This window comes from Myodes glareolus, chromosome 10 (assembly GCF_982192425.1).
Source record: "Myodes glareolus chromosome 10, mMyoGla1.1, whole genome shotgun sequence".
NCBI classification, from domain to species: Eukaryota; Metazoa; Chordata; class Mammalia; order Rodentia; family Cricetidae; genus Myodes; species Myodes glareolus.
Genome location: NC_142035.1, coordinates 25740350 through 25761055, shown reverse-complemented (window position 1 = coordinate 25761055; position 20706 = coordinate 25740350). Strand labels below are relative to the sequence as shown.

Sequence of the window (20706 nt, the reverse complement as noted above, 5' to 3'; positions counted from 1 at the left end):
GAGCTGTGGCAAGATCCCCCAGCCTAGCCTTTGCCCTTTACATCCTGAAGTCTGTGGCCTTGCCCACCTGGCAATAAAAGTTCATCAGACCATGCACCATAGTGCTTTTGCCATCATGGGTCACAGGGCATTAGGGCCAACTAACCTTCTGAAAAGCGGAACTCCTGTGTTGGCCAGGCAGGGTGGGTAGCACCCAGTCTTTAGGACACACCCCCCAACCTTGGAGTCTTCACTCTGGGCAGAGAGAGAAGCGCTGACTAAACCCTTGAGCCTCTTATCTTCAGTCCAAAATTCAGAAGCCAGTTCTATTTCTCCCCACCCAGCTAGCCCGGGCCCTTCCTCCTCTGCAGGCCTCGGCAGCACCAACCATTGTGCAGCCTGGAGGAGGGGAATTCGGGAGACACATGGAGGAAAGTGGAAGCAGGCCTGTATCCATGGCTGTAACTATGGGCAGGTGCTATCAGTAACCTGATTATTTTACAACTGGGGTCAACTTCTCTGGAACTGGGTTCCTGGTGCCTCTGAAGCTGAGCCATTTGCATCTTCCAGGACTCAGAATTCTGGGGCGTGCCTCCTACAGTATTTTCCAGGCCTTTCCTCGGAGCTGTAACTCTATCTCAACCACTCACTTGAGAAAGAAAGGGAGGAGGATTTACCGAGAATTCAGTGCTAGTGGAGGCCATAAGGCCTGATCTGGAGCCCTGGGTGTGGGTTTCAGACCATGGTGGGGGTGGGGATGTTCAAGGATGCTCCTAGGCGAGGCAGGAAACAGGCACTCCAGGCTGGCTGCCCCCTCCCCCACTATCCCCATGTTTTTGGGCAACAGGAAAGAATACCAGTGTGGGCAGTTCTGCAGCCCCAGCTCTCAACCTACCATATATATTAGGATGTGGGAGGTGGCTTCCCAGTGTTGGACACTGCCTTCTGGGTCACCTGTGAGCCGGGCCAGGTCAGGGAACGCTCAGCCTTGGAGCTACTCGGGTTAGCATTATGCTTTATCACTCCAAATATGCCAAGAAAGTGCTGAACCACATTTGACCCCAACCTAACTACTTCAGGCACTTACTAATGGAAACTGAAAACTCCCAGGATCCAGAGCAAGCAAAGGTTCATGCCCCTGTTGTGATGTTGTGATACTGTTACATGAAAGAAACAGGAGGATGATCTGAGTTAGCTCCTGAGCACTTGGGGCTTCCAAGCTGGTTGTCAAATTCTGTACCCCATCGATGCCCACCTGGCCACCAGAAGAGGCGATGAGTTTTCCTGAGACACAGCCCACACAATTCTACTTCTTGCTAACAGACCTTGGCTTACCAGCCATACAAACACATTCTTGGAGGGAGGGGGAACGGAGTGGGGAGGCTTCCATCCTTCCCCCACCCCCCACTGACTTGCAGACTCTCACTGCACCTGTCAGAACCATGTTCATGTACCCATGTGCTTGCTCCACTGTCCTTGCCATAGTGCATGCCTGGATGCTAGAGTGAGCATTTCCCACACCTTCCCTAGTATATGGGCTTTTGTTCCTAAGCAAAGGCAATGGACTGTTTTCCCAGCATTCCTCACTATGAGACCTCACTGATACCCCAGCTCCTGCCATCAATGGGCACCTGAGTTTCTTGGGCAAGCTGGGTTCTTCCAGCCAAAAGGATGGCCAGAGGGGAAGCACTCTGAGCTAACCCTCTCCAGGTAGGTCTATCCTTCCAAGAAAAGGACTCAGGCTAGACTAAAAAGTTCTTGAGCAACTCAGGGATGGACCAGCTCCCCATTGCCCCAGGGTGGCTGAGGCCCTGGGAAAGAGGTTCCTCCTCAAAGTTAGCCTTCTGAGCAGGAAGGTAAGCTGGGGTGCTGTTTGCCAGGGGTTGGTTGAAAGGTGCTGAAGGTAGAGAGAGCAGAAGGAGGTGCTGCCTTGAGACTACTCTATAGCACAGCTCAGCAGAGGAGCCTGGATTGCATTCAAAGACACATTTGGACTCAAATGGCTTTCCAATGAAAGGGTAATTTACAACCTGGGGTTAGCTACCCACTGGGGCCTGGTCCATCAACGGGCCCTTTCCCCCACACCAACACACAGCAGAGAAACAGGCACGTTTTAGGGGTCAAGGGACCTGGTTCCACCATCACAGGCTCTGCCCACAGGAGTGAGGCGAGCACCAACACTCACCCCAGGCCCCAACACTGGAGTGTGCAGTGGGGGGAGGGGGCTTCCAGCTGATTCTGGGATAAGTAGGGCTTTATCTCAAGGGAGAATCTATTTCAGGCCACAATCCTCAGAAAGGGGGAAATCAGAGTCCAAACACCATTTCAGGTGAAATCAGGAGGTTATTCATCTCCCCTCAGAGCAGACAGAAAGAAAAAAAATCAATGTTTCAGAAGGGGAAAGGGTTCCATTTGAATTAATGGGTTTGTGGCTTCTCCATTGATCTGCGCCTCTTCACACTTTCTTTTTGTGCTTTTGTGCTCTGAGGGAGAGGGGAGGGAGAAGGGAATGGTAGGGAGGGGGCTCTCCATAAGGAAAAGGACGGTCTAACCTTAACCTTTCTCCGGGAATAATGCTAATTAGCGAGGCTTAATGAGAACTTCCCCCAGGAAGCTCGGCCTGGTAGAGGCGACCAGACTCCCCGCAAACGCAGCTCTGAGAGAGAGTAGGGTCACTTCTGAAGCCAAGAGGCCGGAATGGGAAGGCGAATTGCACTCCCCCCGTGTATCCTGCCCGGGAACCCTAGGTGAAGGGCGGCGAACAGCAGGAGGGCGGAGGTGTAAATTCACCTTAACCCTTGCGCGCGCTCTCCGCAGGCCCCCGCTTGGTGTGTTCCTTTACCAGGGGTCCACGAAACCCTTGCTTCTTCTCCGAGGGTGCACACGAGAGGGGCTGTCGATCCCCTGGTGGAGCGACAGGAGCCTGCCAAAGTGGGCTCAACTGTGCAAACCGCGTCCCAACTCCCAGCGCCTTGGCAAGGAGCCCCTCCCTGCCACTGTACGCTTCCCGTCCCCACATCCTCAAACATAGTCCACTTCCTTTCTCCCGGAGGCAGAGGCCACCCGAGCCTGGCCCCCGCCCCGCTGTCCGCGAACGTCTTCCTCCCGGGGACGCGGTGCGGAGCCCGCTGCAAACGGCGTGGCCGCGGCACAATACCGCGGCGCGGCGCACACAATCACCGCCCCCCAGGACCGGCGGCGCGCACGGCCAGGAGTGGGGTGCGCCCGGCAGCTCCAGGCACTTGAAGCTAGACGCACCTCTCCAGCGCCCCGCAGGCCCCGGAGCGCAGCCTCCGCCCCTCCCCGCTCTCGGGCACACTTGCCCGCCCCCAGCCCCAGCCCACTCCACCCAGGGCCAGCAGCTCCCCGTGAGTCCCCCTCCTCGAACCCCACAGCTCTCCTAACCGCAGCTCAACGGCCAGCGGCAGAGCAGGAGGAGGGGGCGGCAGCCGAGGGCCCAGGACCAGTCCGGTCGCGGGGTCCCCCAGGACTCTGTACCTGGGCGGGCGGCGAGGAGCAGACCAGCGGGCTGGCTCTGGGAGTGAACCGGGAGGGAGGCGGTGACAGCCCCACCGCTCCAGCTGCTGCTACTGCTGCTGCTGCTGCCGCCGCGGCCGCCCGGGGAGAGGGGCTGGCACCGCTGCGGCGCGTCACTGCCCGGCCCGGGGGCGGGGGGTGGCCAGGGGGAGGGCCCAGGCGAGCGGCGGCGGTGGCGCCGCGGCCCGGGAGGAAGGGGGAGGGGGGCACCGGGCACGGGGAGGCGGGGGAGGGGGCGGGACCGGGCACGGGGCGGGGGCCGGGGGGGAGGGGAGCCCTGGAGGACGCACTCAGGGGGAGTAGGAGGAGCAGCAGGAGGAGGAGGTGGCGGTGGAGGGGCGGGAGAGAGGGAGGAGTGGGCATGGGGGGGGAGGAGGGGGAAAGAGAGGAAAAGGAGGCACCCAGGGAGAGGGGAGAGGAGAAAGGAGAGTGGGGGGTGAGAGGAGGAGGAGGAAGGAGAGGGTGCTTGGCCAGGTATGAGGACCAGGGTGCGCTGGACGCACTGCCGTGCGCTACTGGATAGAGCTCTTCTTAAGGGAGAAGAGCTTGGAGGAAGATCCCTGGGGGCGTGCAGCCCCGGAAAGCAGGCGATGGGAGCTGGGCTCGCCCCTGGCTCCCAGAGGCTGCGGACTTCAAGTCTTGGGGCGGGGTGGGGGCGTACCCTGCTAACTGTCTGCGTTCAGGCCAGGAGAGGGAGACTTGCCCCAAAGAAAGTGACTAAGGGAGGCATCGTCGGGAACTCTTGGTGCCGTGGGGCCTCCACACAGCCCTCGACCCTAGCTAGGCGTCTCTCAATCCCGGGCACCGCGGGTGCTTGTCGGGCAAGGCAGCGGGACCCGCGGGCTCAGCCTTACCTAGGAGGTCTTAGTGGGACCCTCACAAGAAAAAGCCAAGCACGTGGCCGACTCTCGGTCGGGCCCCCGCCCACACCGCAGGGCCCCCTTTTCTCGATCAAGTTCAAGCTTGAGCTCCTGGGCACCCTACCCACGGGCCGCCTCCTCCCCTCCCCTCCCCTCGCCTCCTTTCTATTCTGTACCATCTCGCTTCTCACTCTTCCTTTGTCTCTTTCCCACCACTTAGTTTGCACCCGCCCCTGCACCCCTCCTCTCCGCCCCGCGGCCAGCTCCAGTGTCCAGGCTGCGCTCACCTGTTCGACCCAAACATTCCGGCGACCCGGAGCGCCCGCCGCCCGCTCGCTGCCGGCTCCCTCTGAGAGCCCCCGCCCCACTCCACGGGTCATTGTGCTCCAGCAGACCACACGGTGCCGGCTCCTTACGGCGCGCTGGCTACCGTAGTAAAGTCATAGCATAATATCAAGACTACTGCCCAGACCTGGGCGCGCGCAGTCCGCAGGGACTCCGCAAGAAAGGGAAGACGCACGCCGACCCAAGGTGAGGTCCTCCTCGGGGCAAATACGCCTTCCGTCTTGGCATCAGGAGAAGACAGAATGAGGCGGCGCGAGGTGGCTAGAGGGGTACCCTAAATCTCCGGGCAACCTCAGAATCGCCGGCGACCTAACAAGGTAGTCTCCTTACGGCAGAATTAAAACATCGACAGAGAAAAAAATGGGTTAGGGCAAACGTCCCCCAAACTCTCCACCACTAAGTCCAAAGGCCAGGTTAGAACACATGGGCCTCGAATAAAGCTGAGCTTTAACAAGGATAGAGACGTACATGAAATTCTGTGGGGAGATGCCCCGCCCCCCAAAAGAAACCCAATAACGAGCCCACCTCCTGGTTCCTACGAGGAGGAAGGGCAATTTCTACAGATTCCTTTACGCTACAACTCATTCACAGTGGAGCCAGCAGAGGAGAGCAAACGAGACAGCCACCACGATTGTTTGCAATTTTGAAACAGACTGCCTTTAACCCTCCAACTTTTCTTTAAAAAGCCCTTTTCTTTCTTCCTCTGAAAGCTTTGCATTGTGAACAACCTATGATAGACAAGACTCCCTCTACAGGTTTGATCTGTAATTACAGTCACAGGTTCGGAGCTCCCTGTTCACGGATTAGAAAAGATGACAACACTTTAAATTAACAACACACAGACTTCATTCTGCACATGCTAAAGATCTTACTGTCAATATGAAACTCACACTTTAAAAAAAAGGATTTAGGCGTGTTACTCATTAGCGCCTTTTACTCCTGAAATCAAATGTGTTTTCAAATCAATTCACCAACTCACTTTTCCCACTTTCTCTATTAGACCTTTACTTCCCATCTTTTTGGGTGTAGGTATCTAGGGTCACAACTCTGTTCAGTCTATCTAGGGCAATGTGGGTGTTTCCAACATGGAAGCTGTCCTTCGTTGCTCTGAATGAGATAATTTGGGCTCAGGATTTCCTGCCTCTTTCCAACACATTTCTTGAAACCTTTGACCTCGCCTGGCCTGAGTCACAATTTCACAGCAGTAGTGGACATCTGGGCTTGAAATATAAAGCCAAAAGCAGCTGAAGTTCAAAGGTGAAATTGAACCCAGATAACCCACCTCTCCTCAGACTAATCAATGAGCACAGTGCAGTTAAGGACGGTAGAACTGTCCCTGCAGACACCAAGTGTGCACTCTTTACCATCCTCGAAACACAACACCCGAAGCCTCATGGTCCACAGACACCTTGGCTGGCTGGGAAGCATTTCTGAATGCCAGGAGCCTCCCAAGCCTTGTCCCCACAGGGGCTGCCCCTCCTCGAGGAACCTTGAGCTGGTGGTTTTCAGTGTCCTTGTCCCGCTGACCATTCTCTCTGACCTTAAAGAGGTCACAGTGTGGCTCCCAATGTGGGGGAGGGTTCCATAGCAAGAAAAACAACAACAAAACCTGGTCCTTATTCCTTACTGCCCTCACGTCACCATTACTCCAGGCTCAGAAGTAGGCATGTTTGGAAACAGATGCTAGAGGCAGATGCTCTTAGGAGCACCTACAAGAATCCTTTTAGGACCATGTCCCCAAAACAGAAGCCTGGCCAGGGGACATGAGGAAGGACAGGAACTTAGTTCAACCACAGTGGACACTGTGAGAACATTGAAAAGTCATTTATCACCACAAATTACCTCGTAATGACAGAGGGACAGTACCTGCCCACTAGGGTGATGGAGCAGTCACCTCTGAACTATGCCATCAAGTCAGTTGCCACAAGAAGGCCGTCACCTGACCTGACTCTGTGCACCTTCTAAGGTTGTTAATAGGTAGTTAGTAGGTAGTTAGTAGGTCGTTGGTAGGAAAACAGCATCTGTGCTGCTTATTCTCCATGCCAGGTCCCTCCCCACAAAAATGTTTGAATCTGAAGAAATCCAGAAAGATCACTCTTCACAGACAAATAGTCCTGGACTGATCAAAAACAACCACGAGTGGGGGCTGTGGTACATGCCTGTAATGCTAGTTACAGGAAGCAGGACAGGAGCATCATTACAAGTTTGAGGCCAGTGTGGTCTGCACATCAAGATGCTATCCCAAAAGCCAAAATAAAAGCAATAAACAAAAATAGGGTAGTAGGGGTGGCAGCGGCAAATTCCTTTACTCCTAGTACTTAGTACTCAATACTCGGGAGGCGGGCGAGGCAGATCTCTTGAATTTGAGGCAAGCCTGGTCTACAAATGGAGTTCAAGTACAACCAGGATCGGCACACAGAGAAACTTTATCTCAAAAAAACCAAACAAAAACAAAAAATCTCCCCCCAAACCAAAACAACAGCAACAACAAAACAACCAACCAAACCACTTATTGTCATGCATTTAACTGCTATAGATGATGAGACTAAGGGAAAATACCAGCTAAAGGTAACATATGGGTTCCAGCTGGACCTTGGACTTAAGGGTACAGGTAGAGGGAGAGGCAGAAAGTGAGGACAGAGGAAAGGGAGAAGACGGGCTGGGAGGAGAATCAGGTGCTCTCAAGGAGTAGACCAGCATGCTCCCAACCCTAGACAGCAAAGACTGGCAACTGGGGGAAGACCTTGAGGCGTGGCCTTTCCAGCAGATTGGGCAAGTGATATAAAAGTTCTAGGAGCACAAGGGTGATGAGCGTTACCTCAGCAAGAGGGATTCAGGGAGGGTGGGAGATGAGACAGCGAGGGCTGCAATTCAGGCACTAGGAAAGGTTTGGTCAACAAGAGACATAACAACAATAAAATTTCAAGTATATGAGACACTTGTCTTGAGCTGCCTTCTTTACAACTCTGAAACATGGACAATGAAAGGCTCCTTAGAATAGCGGCTGAATGTGTTTGAGAGGGTACATCTCAGAAGGATTCTAGGCGTGTCACACGAAGAGACATTATGCACAACAATGACATTAAGAAACACTTCCATCTACAGAAGGAAGTAAACTACAGGATATGGCTTGAGATACTTTGGCCATGTTATGAGAATGAATGACGGAAGATACCCGAAGACAGCACTGCTTGGAGGACTACATGGGATAGGTGAAGAGAAAGGCCCAAAAAGCTGCTTAAAAGAAGACTGTGGAACCTGGGTATGACAATAACACACGCATCTAGGACTGCCCAGGACAGAACAACTGGAGAACCGCCATAACCGGGCTGCCCATGCATGCTTAAGCATTGCTGGGGCATAAATGATGATGATGATGGGAAATGAGATGGCAGGGTCATATGTGGTCATAGGGCCAAGTGTGCTGAGCCTGGACACAGCTGAGAGGCATATGACTTCATTTGGCCTGCTGAGGTGTTACAAGCTCGGTTAAGTTTCCAGATCAGGGCACACAGGATTTGAATGATATAAAAGGGGCAGAAGGAGGGTAAATAGAATACAGGAGGTCCAGCTAAGACTGGAGCACAGTCTTAACAAAGTGGGAGAAACTGGCTTAACAAAGTGTGAGACTGGGTTCTCATCCCAAGTACCTCAAAATAAACTAAAAGAAAAGATTTAGCCTAATGGGACCAATTCAAGCTCTAACACCACACAAATGTTGGTACCAGGCTCCAGCCTCCGTAGGCCTCCTTTTTCCAACTACAAAGTGAACATAACATAGTATGTTCAACCCAGAACTTGGCAGAAAGTCTACTTTGACATTAGAAGCTCAAGGGCTAGGGATACAGCTCAAATGGTAGAGTACTTATCTAGCATACATAAGGTCTTGAGTTCAATCTCTAGCACTGTAGTAACTGGGCATGTCTATAATCCAGCATTCAGGAGGTAGAAGCAGTAAGATCAAGAGTTCAAGGTCATTACTACCTATGTAGTGAGTTCAAGGCCAGCCTGGCCCACATGTCACTCCATAAAGAATGTGTGTGTAGGGAGCTGGCAAAATGACCCAGTGGTAAGGGTGTTGTTTTCAAGCTTGATGACCTGGGTTCAATCAATCCCCTGAATCCACACAGTCAAAAGTTGAGAACTCACACATTGTCCTCAACTTCCACACCCAAGTAATGTGGTATGCATGCCCCAAAATAAATATGTTTTTTTTGTTGTTGTTGTTGTAAAGAAAAATGAAGAACTGAGTAGATGGCTCAGTGGATAAATGTACTGTGTTGGCTAATTTTACATCAGCTTGACACAAGCTAGTAAGTCATCTGAGGGAAGGGATCTACAATGGAAAAAAATGCCTCTGTAAGATCAAGCTTTATGCAAGCCTGTGGGATATTTTCTTAAATAGTTATCCATGGAGCAGAGCCCAGCTCATTGTGGGTGGGGCCATCTCTGGGATGGTGGTCCTGGGTTCTTTAAGAAAGCACCTTTAATCCCTGTACTTGGGGAGGCAGAGGCAGGTGGATCTCTGTAAATTCAAGGGCAGCCTGCTCTACAGATCAAGTTCAAGGTCAGCCAAGGCTACACAGAGAAACTTTGTCTTGAAAAAAAAAAAGGAAGGAAGGAAGAAAGAGAAAGAAAGAAGAAAGTAAGCAGGCAGGCTAAGTGAGCCGTATGGAGCAAGTCTGTAAGCAGCACGGCTTCATGGCCTCTGCATCCACTCCTTACTTCAGGTTCCTGCCCTGTTTGAGTTACTGCCTTGACTTCCTTCCGTGATGGACTGTTACCTGGAAGTACAAGCAGAATAAATCCCTTCCTCCCCAAATTATTTTTGGTCATGGTGTCTCATTACAGCAATAGTAATCCTAAAACAAGTACTTATACAAGCATGAGGATTTGAGTTTGGCTATCCAGTATCCACATAAAAAGCCAGACATGGCTGCACACATGCCTGTAATCCCAGAACTAGAGGTGGGAATTGGAGATACCAGCCTGTCCGAGAAACAGCAAGCGTCAGGTATAGCGAGAGACCCTGTCTCAAGGGAATAAGGTAGTGACCAATAAGGACGACTTTGTGAACACGCATACATTCATGTATTTGTGCATGCTTTTTTTTTTTTTTTGCTTGCTTGCTTGGGTTTGTTTGTTTGTTTTGTTTTTGAGAAAGAGTCTCTCTGTGCAGCCTTGGCTGTCCTGAAACTAGCTCTATAGACCAGGCTGGCCTCAAAGTCACAGAGATCTGTCTGCCTCTAAGGTGTGAGCCACCACCGCCTGGTTCCCTTCTACTGCCTTTTAATTTCTGGTGATTGTATGTTTGTTTTTGTTTTGATGGAAGGAAATGTTACAATCTTATAATCAGGTTTAATTGGGATTTTCTCTTCACCAGATTTTATTCCCAAATTTTCAGTGATTTTATTATAATTCATCGGAAGTCTCTCTTTGAAAATCTATTTTAAATTCATCTCCACACAATTACTGAAGTAGAAGTTCAGTTTGCTTTTTTGTTTTTGAGACAGGCCTGAACTCAGTATTGAGCTGGAAGGACAACCCCTAAACTTTGGATTCCCTTGGGTGCTGGGAGTATAGCACTTATGAGCCTGGAGCTTTGGATAACCTATGCAAGCACTCTACCAACTGGGCTACAAACCCAACCCAATTTGCTTTTGCTTTTTAAATGATCTCATTCATATTCAAGCCCCCCTCCACCTCCCCAGAGTCTCACATGGTGGCTCATGATCATCTGTAAATCCAATCCCAAACCTTTTTCTTAACTCCTCAGGCACCAGACACACACATGGTGCAAACCTTCAGACAAACATTTACACATACACATAAAATAAAAATAAATATTTTTAAAAGGTATCTGTTAATATTTGGTGAGGGGGTTGGAGAGATGGCTCAGCAGTTAAAGAGCACTGGTTGCTCTTCCAGAGGACCCGGGTTCAATTCTCAGCACCCACATGGCAGCTCACAACTATCTATAACTCCAGTTCTAAGGAACCCAACACCCTCACACAGACATACATGCAGGCAAAACACCAATATACATAAAATACAAATAAATTATAAAAAAAGATAATTTAAAAACTTCTTAAAAAATATTTGGTAAGGCCAGCATGCACCTCAACCCCATAAACTCTCTGCCCGCATCACAGAAGGGAATAAACCAGAATGGGGACACCTGGGCACAGCACTGTCATGAAGAAGAGTCTCCCAGGTGAGGAGAAAGTTCCTGAAAAGTATCTTTTCTAGGATGGTGATGAGGGGGTGGTGTCTTCAATTTACACAACTCTGTAATACTACTGGGGTGGAGGAGTAGCTCAGTTAATCCATTCACTCTTCCCAGTAGTCAGTTTGGCTAGCTGCAACCTCCCGGCCAGCTCTGGCCCTCAGCTGAAATCTAGGGGTGGCAGTCCAGCATGCCTCCCTGCTCTGCTGGTTTTCCCTTGTGAACACACCAAAGGAGCCTGACTGGGGGAAATGCGGCCCTGATGGCCCTGGCCACAGGCCATTATTCTCCTTTACAAAAGCATCTTCTAAAAAAGATTTATGTGTAAGAGTTTTTTGCCTGTATGTGTGTATGTGTACTGTGCCTGTGCCTGATCAGGTCAGAAGAGGGCGAGTTCCTTAGAACTGGAGTTATGGATGGTTTCGAGTCACCAGGTGGTTGCTGGAGATTGAACATAGGTCCTCTGCAAGAACAACAAGTGCTCTAAACCACTGAGCCCTCTTTCCAACCCCTTAGTGCCTTGATTTAAAATGCCACCAGGTGTCCTCTGGTTTTGTCACCCTCCTAGTACAAAACCTTTCTAGCTCCCTGCTTCTGCTCTGGTGTCCTAGGCTTGTGCAGCCCTACTGACCTAATCTTCTTGTCTTTTCTGGGAACTCTGCTATGACAGAGTCACCATCTTTAGTCCCTCTTCATCCACGAGCAACCCTCTGTGCCTCTGATCTTGAGTGTTTTCAAGTATGTGCTCCTTCCACAAACATGTTCAGAGCCCCTCACCTGTGCTGGGCACCATGACCAGCGCAGGTAACACAGCACGGGATGATGCAGGATGTAGGTCTGTCTTTGGGGACCTGCAGGCCAGCAGGGAGGAAGACATTAAGCAGATGACCATGTGGCTTCTTGATCTGATGCTGTTTGTAGGAGGTGTATCCTATCTGAGCTTGACAGTTATGTGGCTATGAGGAAGGAAGGGCATGTCCAGGAGGCCTCTGCTAAGGTGACATGTAAGCTGTGTTGACAGATGCATGGGTGGAGAGGGATTGTTAGGTAGGAGAATGCATAGACTACCAATAAAATCCATCTACTGGAGCCTGCTGAACTCTGCTGAACTCAAGAGGGCCAAGACTGGTCTTAGCGACAACCTGTCTGGAGGCAGATACCTGTCAATTTTGTCATATAATGTGGAGCTGACAGTTTTCTGCATTATGCCTCTTCACCCCATGAGGCTGCAAGCTCAGGGACTGACGCAGAGTGCTCACATCATTCCACACACTGTGGTCTACGAGGGGCTTGCTCAGACCCCATGACCCTCACTCCAGCAGAGTTGGCTTAGTGCTGAATGCAGGCCACATGCTGGGACTCTGAGGGAATGAGTGGAGTGCCCAGGCCTCTTCTCCCTTCTTCCCTGGCCTCTTGGGAGAGGCTTTACCATGAGACCAAGGCTATCTACCCTAGAGCATCCACTTCTATGGGTGTACAGACAGATGGCCCCTGTCTGTACCTTAGCCACTGCATGGTGGAAAACCTTCAATCTCAGTGCTCGGGAGGCAGGAATACATGGTGAGACCCTGTCTTTACAACAAAACCAAACCAATGCCACCCTAGAGTGCTCCTAGCAGTGCTATACCCAGCAGTCCCTATCAGAAAGTTATCAGACCTCTGCCACCATAGCCGGGTAGGAGAATGACAGTAACCTATTGTTGCTCAGTAGTGACGCTGTGTGTGACGATGCTCACAGGCCTACGTGTGAGAGCACGTTATAGCTGCAAAACCCAAACTGTGCTATTAAAAATCAGTCCAGTGGTCACCTTTGCTTGTGGCAGTGACTAGGAGGGACAAAGGGGTCTTTGGGATTTAGACAATGTTGTTTCTTGCTCTAGATATTGGTTATAGGAAGTGGAAAGTGTATCAAACTATGAGTTGTCTCTCCATACTTGTCTGCATATGGGTTGGTATGGACAATGTGCATCCACTGAAAGCTCGAGAAAGGCAGCAAGTCAAGCCAGCTACCATGTCCTAGTGATCCAGAACACTCTGGAACCAATCCTGCCACCCCACAGCCTCCCACCCAGGCTAGTTGTACAGTCACCAAGCAATAGGGTAGCCACATGCATAGGAAGGCTGGAGACTTTGAGAGACTAGGTGACCAAAGTCACCCAGCAGTGAGGAAACTGGTGAGCAGAGCCATGGGGCAAAACAGTCACAGGGCTGGAAGCAAGGGGTATGTGAGGGTCTGGACGGAGGTCTGGGTCTATTGGATGCATGGCAAGCACTGCTAAAACAGGGCTCCTGAGTCAAAAGGCCTGTGGGATGCTAAACCTCGCCAGCTGAGTGAGAACTAGTGACAGTGACGTGAGCTACCAGTCACTGATGACAGTCACAGACCAGCACACAGTATGATCAGGGACCATGGTAGATTGGCAGACCTGGGCCTGTCTGGTGATGCTGAGGGTACTGGAGCCCTGATGACAGCCTGACCCTACCCTAATGTCTGTTTTCCTTCCTCTACTCCTCCCCCTCTCCTCGGGAAACAATAGTGTTTGGATGCAGTGGTGTGTGCTTCCACCAACCTGACTTTGCAGGTTACTGAGGTGCTCTGAAGTGAAGCCTCAGTCCTCTGCATGAATCCGGACGTCTGGTGCTCTTGCTTTCTCTTCATCTCCTGACCCCCACCCCCATTTCCTTTCCCTTTTCTTTCCTGCCCCAGCCAGAACCATCTTACTATCCAAAGGCAATGCCAAGTTCAGATGAAGGGACCCAGGCCATGGCAGGTCTCACAGCAGAATCTAGCTTACCTGGGACCCTCGCAATCTTTCCCGGTTACATAGAATAAAAAATAAGAGTCCTCTCTTTTGCAGCCTCCCTTCTGCCTATAGAGGTAGCAACATGTCTGGAGTTTGGCCTAGAAAGGCAACAATATGAATCTGCAGCCTTCAGGGAAAACTTTTGTTTTTGCTGAACTAGCCTTGCTCCACCCTCCTCTCACCGTGGATGGGAAGATCCTGAGCAAAGCCTACGGAGAAGCTGAGCAGCATGGTCAGACACTAGCCAGGCACTGCACCTCACAGCAGGACTCCATCCCTCCACTTCACACTCCTCCACAGCCTGCTAGCCTTCCTGACTGAGTCACAGGGCTCCTATCTGGGGACAGACTGGACAGCCAGGAAGCCAGCCCCCATGTGCCTTCTCCCCAGAGAAGGACTACTCTGAGACAGTATTCAGAGCCAAGTACCTCCTGCTTATCCTGTGTTGTGAGGTCAGAGAGACATGCACAGGGCCTTAACTTGCAGATGCCCCGGGAAGGAAAACAGCTTCCTCAGCATGGTTCTAGCTAGGCAGTGTGATACTCACAACCGTTTTAACTGACCTCAGCTGGTGAGGCCTGCAGTGTTCCTTGTGCTCTTGAAGAGTTTGGGTGACTGGATCCTTCTCGCCAACTGTCTTCAGCCCCCTAACTTAAGGATCTCTGGGTCTTGCTACTGGGGAGCGGCAGGAAGGTGGGAAAAGTGGTGGAGATGAGGGTCAGGTGGGTGGGCTCCGGGCCTTGCCTGGATTTGCCAGTGACACATTTGTTTGATGCCAGCCGGCAAGGCTCTAGACTCCACCACCCCACTTCCCTTGGAAAAGGGACTCCACGGTGAAAACCAGACCTGCTGCTCCTCCTAGGACAGGGAAACTTCCGCCCTCAGAAGGGAAAGTGAGGCGGCCATGCTGCTAACCGGAGCACTAGACAGAGACCTCCACTTGCTGTCATTCCTGGCGGGTCAAGTCTGGCTCTGCTCAGGCAGCAGCATGTGGCATACGGCGAACTTTGTATCCAGCTGGCAAGCCCTTCAAGAGCTGTCTTTGCAGGCTGCTCCTCCTCCCTTCATTCCCTCTGTTCCACCCCAGGGCCTTTGTACCTGCTGTTTCCTCTGCAGGAAAGTCCAGAGGACTGGCTGGTTCTCAGCAGTCAGAGCTTGGCTCACACCTCTTCAGAGCTCTCTTCTCAGAAGCATATCCTCTTACTCCATTTGAACTCTCTGCCCCAAACACCTTGCTCTTTCCTGTTTTCTCTTCCTGACTTATTTATCATCTCCACAGCCTGTAAGTGTGGAGGGTGGACAGGTTCTCTGTGCTTGTCACTGCCAGATTCCAGGTGTTCGGTGGCTTCCAGCACTTATCAGGAACAAATGACTTCGGAGTGAATTAAGGAAGCGATTTCCTCAGCTGCAGCACATACAACAGTGGCAGTGGCATTGGGGGAGGGGCCTGGGGGGCCACTCTCTACATCTGAATGGGGGTGGCAGAGCTACCAGCCTGCCAAGGGTCCACAGTGGTCCCTCTGCATTAAACAAAGCTTCCAGCACAAATCCAACCTCAAAAGAGAGTGAGCTTGTTAATGATGTAAACACGGGTACAACCAGGAAAAAGCTTGGCCAGGGCTTCTCCGGTCCACACAGAGCCATTATCTCTAATTGATCTCCAGACATCAGCTGCTGAGGCGGCTGAAACTCTCCTGGATCCTTCAGGTCTGGTTACAAAGCCCTAGGCTGCTGCCCATGCATGGAGTCAGGCTTGTGTGTCCCTGCTTGCTGGACCGACAGGTCTGTCTGGGCCCCATGGGAGTGTGTGAGCCACAGTCACTCTGTTCAGTGGCTGCATTTAGGTGCCTTAATAGGAAGGTCATGCCCTCAAGAAAAGATGACAAAAGCAAGTTAGGACCCAAAAGAGCCTGATACCCCAAATATCCCACTAGCCATGGAAGGAAAAGATACCTAAAAACCAGGATGAGAGTTTTCTTCCACCAGGACAAGGGTGCAAAAATAATGTGCAATAAAGTCCAGGCCCAGGGACAAGATCACAAATTCTCATTGGGTCTCAGTGATGGGTCACAAGGTCAGCTTTCAGTTCAGTGGCCATCTGGACATTTTGAGCTGCTCCTTCCTGGCCTAGCCCGAGAAAGAGGCCTCCTTTCCTGCTGGAGCATTCTTGTCCGTAGGGACAGAGCTGGGCTGAGCTACTGGGCTGCCTTACAGCGGAACTCTGGGAGGAGAGAGCTTCTCTCTTCATCTCTGGGGCCCAGCTAGTGGCTCTTGGCCTCCATCCTAGCTTTCCCACAGACACAGGGAAGGTGTCCATGAGCTAGGCCTGCATGTAGGATTTCTGTTCATGGTCCACACAGACATGGTTGGTCCCTGTATTAGAAAATTACAGGTACTGCAGACATTTTTTTTTCCTGGTTAATGAAGTTAAAAAGGCTGCCTTGGAACCCTCATAGCACGGACAGAGACGTGAGGAGCTGCCAGAGGCAGCAACCCTTTTGGGCCCAGGCTATCCAGCCCAAGAAACAAAAGAAATGCCGGCTATTTCTGTTTCTTTTCCCACATAGCTGTAGGGATGTGGCAGGAGAGGAGGGCCAGGCCTCTGTGAACCCAAGATGTCCCGGTAAAAGCACGTTTATTCTCTTGGAAATATTTGGAAGTCACAGAAAATTTCTAGAAAACACTTAAGGATAGTCCATGGTATATTAATCTGGAAAATAATGCCTCTCAACCAGATACATCTGACAGTGAGCTTCCCATACTTCCCTCTGTCATGCCCTGAGAGGTCACTTCCTCTTGAGGTCAAGAATGCCAATAGTGGAGTTGGAGCAATGACTCAGTGGTTGAGAGCATTTGCTTCACTTACAGAGGACCTGGGATCAGTTCCCACCACATAACCACTTACAACCATCTATAATTCCAGCTCTGGGGGATCCAGGACCCTCTTCTGGTCTCTGAAGGCACTGCACACACACACACGGTGCACATACGCACACATGCTGGCAAACATTCATACACATAAAATAAAAACAAATCTTTTATGAAATAAAAAAAAAATCCCAGTCGTGCTGAAGTCATTTTCAGGATGGCAGGGGCACTATCTGTCCCCAGTAGGTTTTTGAGTGAACAAGAGATTTGGGGCCAAGTGTATTGCTTAATTCTTAGAGTCAAGTCAGGTGGGCCTCCACCAGTAAGAAGAGGATACATTTAAAGAAGTATGTCCATCGCCAAATGACCTTTCTTCAAGTCAGTAAAACTTTGAAAACCAAAGTCAGCAAGAAGGCATCTATTCCTGAGATTATAAAGCCTTAATGCTTAACACAGCACGGGGCAGGAACAGGCAAAGGCCAGTGGAGTGAACACAAATGGATTCTGACTGGACAAAAATTTGGTACGGTATAAAAGTAGTCTCAAAGCTGTGCGGAAAATAGGTTCCTCCTCCTCTAATGTCTAAATGGACAAAGATAAGTTTTTTCTTCTGAGACAGGATTTCTTTGTATAATAGTTCCAGTTGTCCTGGAACTCTCTTCTCAGGCTGATTTCTAACTCACAGAGACAAAGATTAAATATTAAAAAATGAAAAGTTAGAGGCACCTGTCACCAAGTCTGATGACCCGAGTTCGATCCTGGGAACCTAGAGTTGAAATAGAGAACCGATTGGTCCCCAAAGTTGTCATGTGATCTCCAGACATGTTGTAGCACACGTGCCCATACACATATGCACACAAAACAAATGAATAAATAATGCAACAAAAAATGTAAGTGAAAACATGTTTTTCTCTGTCCACCTAGAGGGTCTGGAAGAGAAGACACTCCAAAAGCAGCACACTTAATACCCCAGTTTTATTTTTCGCATGACTCTCCAAGAAGGGGGAAAGGCTCTCTGGGGGAAATGGCTGGTTCTGGAGCTGGAGCAAGGAAGATGAGACGAACTGGACTGCTGGAGTGCCAGAGTCACGATAAACCAAAAAACCAAACCAAAGCCCAGACCAAACTAACCAGAGAATGCAGACTCAGAGGGGTCCATGTGAAAATGGCACAGGAGCTAACGGGAAGGGTGCCCAGTGGCCCAGATTGGAATAAATTTGATCACCAAAGTGGAGGGGCACCGTGAACAGAATATGAAGTGAGCAGTCAGGAAGCCACTAGGGGTGGGGAAGAGAAAAGTCAGAAAGTTGCAGTGCAGGGGAGGCCACGGCTCTGGCAGATCTTCTGCAGTTCTCCTCAAGGATGGAGCAGGCAGCTCTAGGGAGAGATCGACAGGCATTGCCTCAACCAGGTGCTATCAGAGCCAACATCAGATAAACCACATGGACAGTCAGAAGCCGATATGTCTGTGTCCTTCCTTGGAATGACCATAAACATTACCGTTTATATTGAGAAAGACATCCAAGAAATTCCAAAATCCCACAAAGCACATGACCAGCACTCACTAACTGTCAAGGTCATCACAACCCAGGAAAATCTCAGGAAAATACCACAGCCCAGGGGAGCCTTAAAGCACAGGGCAGCTCAGTGTAATAATGCAACCCGGACAGAAGGGACAAGAAGACTCAAGGAAGTGTAGATAAACTTTGACTTCAGCTAACCGTGTATCGCGTTGGCCACCGTAACATGTTACTAATAGCCGAAACCACGAGTAGGGTGGGAGGGAGTGTGGGCGTCCCCTCACCTCAGCTTTTCTATAAATCTAAAACTCTTCTCAAACATTATCTATAACGAGAATGAAAACATTACTAAAAGGAAACACAGGGCTGGTGTGGTTGGCTTTTTTTTTTTTGAGACGCAAATGTAGGAGGAATTAAAGGAAGAAGGAAAGAAAAAAAGAAAGAAGAAAAAGAGTGGATCTGAGCCCATAAAAGAGAAATGACAGGCATTCTCAGCAAAGAAAGATGAGAAGACACAGGGCCAGGCAGGGAAAGGCACTGGCCAACTCCTGGAAATCCAGGAAAGCAAATGGAATCGATGGTATGCTAGCTGGGTCAGCCACAAGTAGGACTTGCACAGTAATAATGTGAATACTGAGTAGTGATTTATCTAGATAGAGACAGGGGCACACCGGAGGGCAGATGAAGGATGAGCGAGGGTGCTTACAGGACAGGGTAAGACCTCCAAACTTCATCTCCTATAGCAAGAAATTCTTAAAACGACATCAACAAGCAAAGTCCAAATTATTACAATAATAATAAAACAAGTGCTAGAAGTATAAACTTGTTATTTAGAGACAGAAGGAAAATATAGAAGAGATGGCTGAGGGAAAGGAAAAAGGCCATCTATGTTGAGAAGAGAAACTAAAGTGGACAGGTTGGGGCAGGGTCTACTGCTTTTGAAGGTTTTTTTTTTAAATGTATTCTCCTGATAAAAGTACAAATGAAGAAAAATAAACAAAAACACAGAAAAGAAGAAAGGCCTCCAGAGAGGGAGAGGCCACTTCTGAGGGCAAGCTGCCCTGGGGTCACAGGCAGATCCTGTCAGCATAACTCCTCAGTGGAAATGCCCCAAGGACCACACTCTGGAGAAATTCAGGTGGCCACCTCAGCCAAGGCCAGTATTTCAGTTGCTTTTGTTTTTCTTCTGCAGCTCAAACCCTCCTCCAGAGTCAGAGATTTACTGAGGAAGATATTCTGTGATCTCGAAAATATAGCCACTGGTGTTCTGGGCCTCTCGAGGCAGCAAGCTGACCCCATGTACAGGCCAGGGACAAGCGGGCAATCCCAGAGGCTACAGAGGTTTTTTTTCCAGGACTAGAGGTGGGACAAGAGAGGGGGCCAGCAAGAACAGAAAGTTCTGGGGCGAGGGACGTGAGCCAGGGAGGAGGGTGAGAGTGACCTTGCCAAGGTGTCACAAGGACATGGGTGCCTCCAGGTCCACCTGTACTGCTCAGATGCAGACACTGACTAATGAAAACAGGAAGGCAAAGCCAGACTGAGCACACAGCGCAAAGATGCTGCCTCGCAGCATCTGACCTCTCTGCCCAAGGGCCAGCCAAGGAGGAAGGCGCTGACCATCCCCAGGGAGGTTGCCTTTCAGCGCGGGCACGTGGCACTTTCTGACAATTAACATGTGTTTGCTCAGCACAACAGCAGCGCCTCCTCTCGCTCTAGTTCTCGTTTTCTTTTCTGGACCATCAATAAATATATCAGATAAATAACAAATGGTTAGATTTTGCTTTTTCTTTTAAGACAAGGTTTCTCTGTGTATTCCTGGCTGTCCTGGAACTCGCTCTGCAGACCAGGCTAGCCTCGAACTCAGAGATCTGACTGCCTTTGCACACCCCCTACCCCCAATGCTGAAATTAAAAGGCATGTGCCACCACCACCTGCAAGATTTTGCTATTTTTTTAAAAAGCCCATTGAGCCTTCTTGTCTCTGTAGTGGAATTTAACCCACTCACATGTATCGTGATTTATTGGTGTTTGATCTTGTTTCTGTTAGATTCAGTGGTACTTTCTAGGGGTCCTAAGAACTGAGCCCAGGGCCTGGAGGCACCAGCAAGCTCTCTACACAGCTCCACCTACTCTTGTGTGGGCTGAGCAACTTTTATTTCTTTTATTTTCTCCATAGATTTAGAAGTTTCAATTTTACTCTCTAGAGATTGTTCTTTAAGGAGACACACCCAGGGAGCTGGAGAGATGGCTCAGAGGCTAAGAGTATTGACAGTTCACAATGTCTGTAACATATGGCAATTCACACTTATCTATAACTCTAGTTCCAAGGGATCTGATACCCTCACACAGACATACATGAAATCAAAACATCAATGCACATAAAATAAGAATACATAAATTATTAAATTTTTTAAAGCTGGGCAGTGGTGGCACACACTTTTAATCCCCACACTCAGGAGGTAGAGGTAGGTAGATCTCTGTGAGTTCAAGGCCAGACTGGTCTACAGAGCAAGTTCCAGGACAGTTAGGGCTGTTGCAAAGGGGAAGTACACCCATACCTCTGAGAAA

At 50.1% G+C, this 20706-nt stretch overlaps 1 protein-coding gene across 5 annotated transcripts in view; it reads right to left on the bottom strand.

Moving 5' to 3' along the window:
* Nol4l (nucleolar protein 4 like) overlaps window positions 1-20706 on the bottom strand; it is a 120595-nt gene that overhangs the window by 31626 nt on the left and 68263 nt on the right. The window contains exon 1 of one of the 5 annotated variants that reach the window (XM_087911102.1): window positions 3478-3630. The exons of the other annotated variants lie outside the window; for them this stretch is intronic. The gene's annotated coding sequence lies outside the window, so the exon portion shown is untranslated. Of the gene's footprint in view, window positions 1-3477; window positions 3631-20706 lie in introns of those variants that run through there. 5 annotated transcript variants of the gene reach the window in all.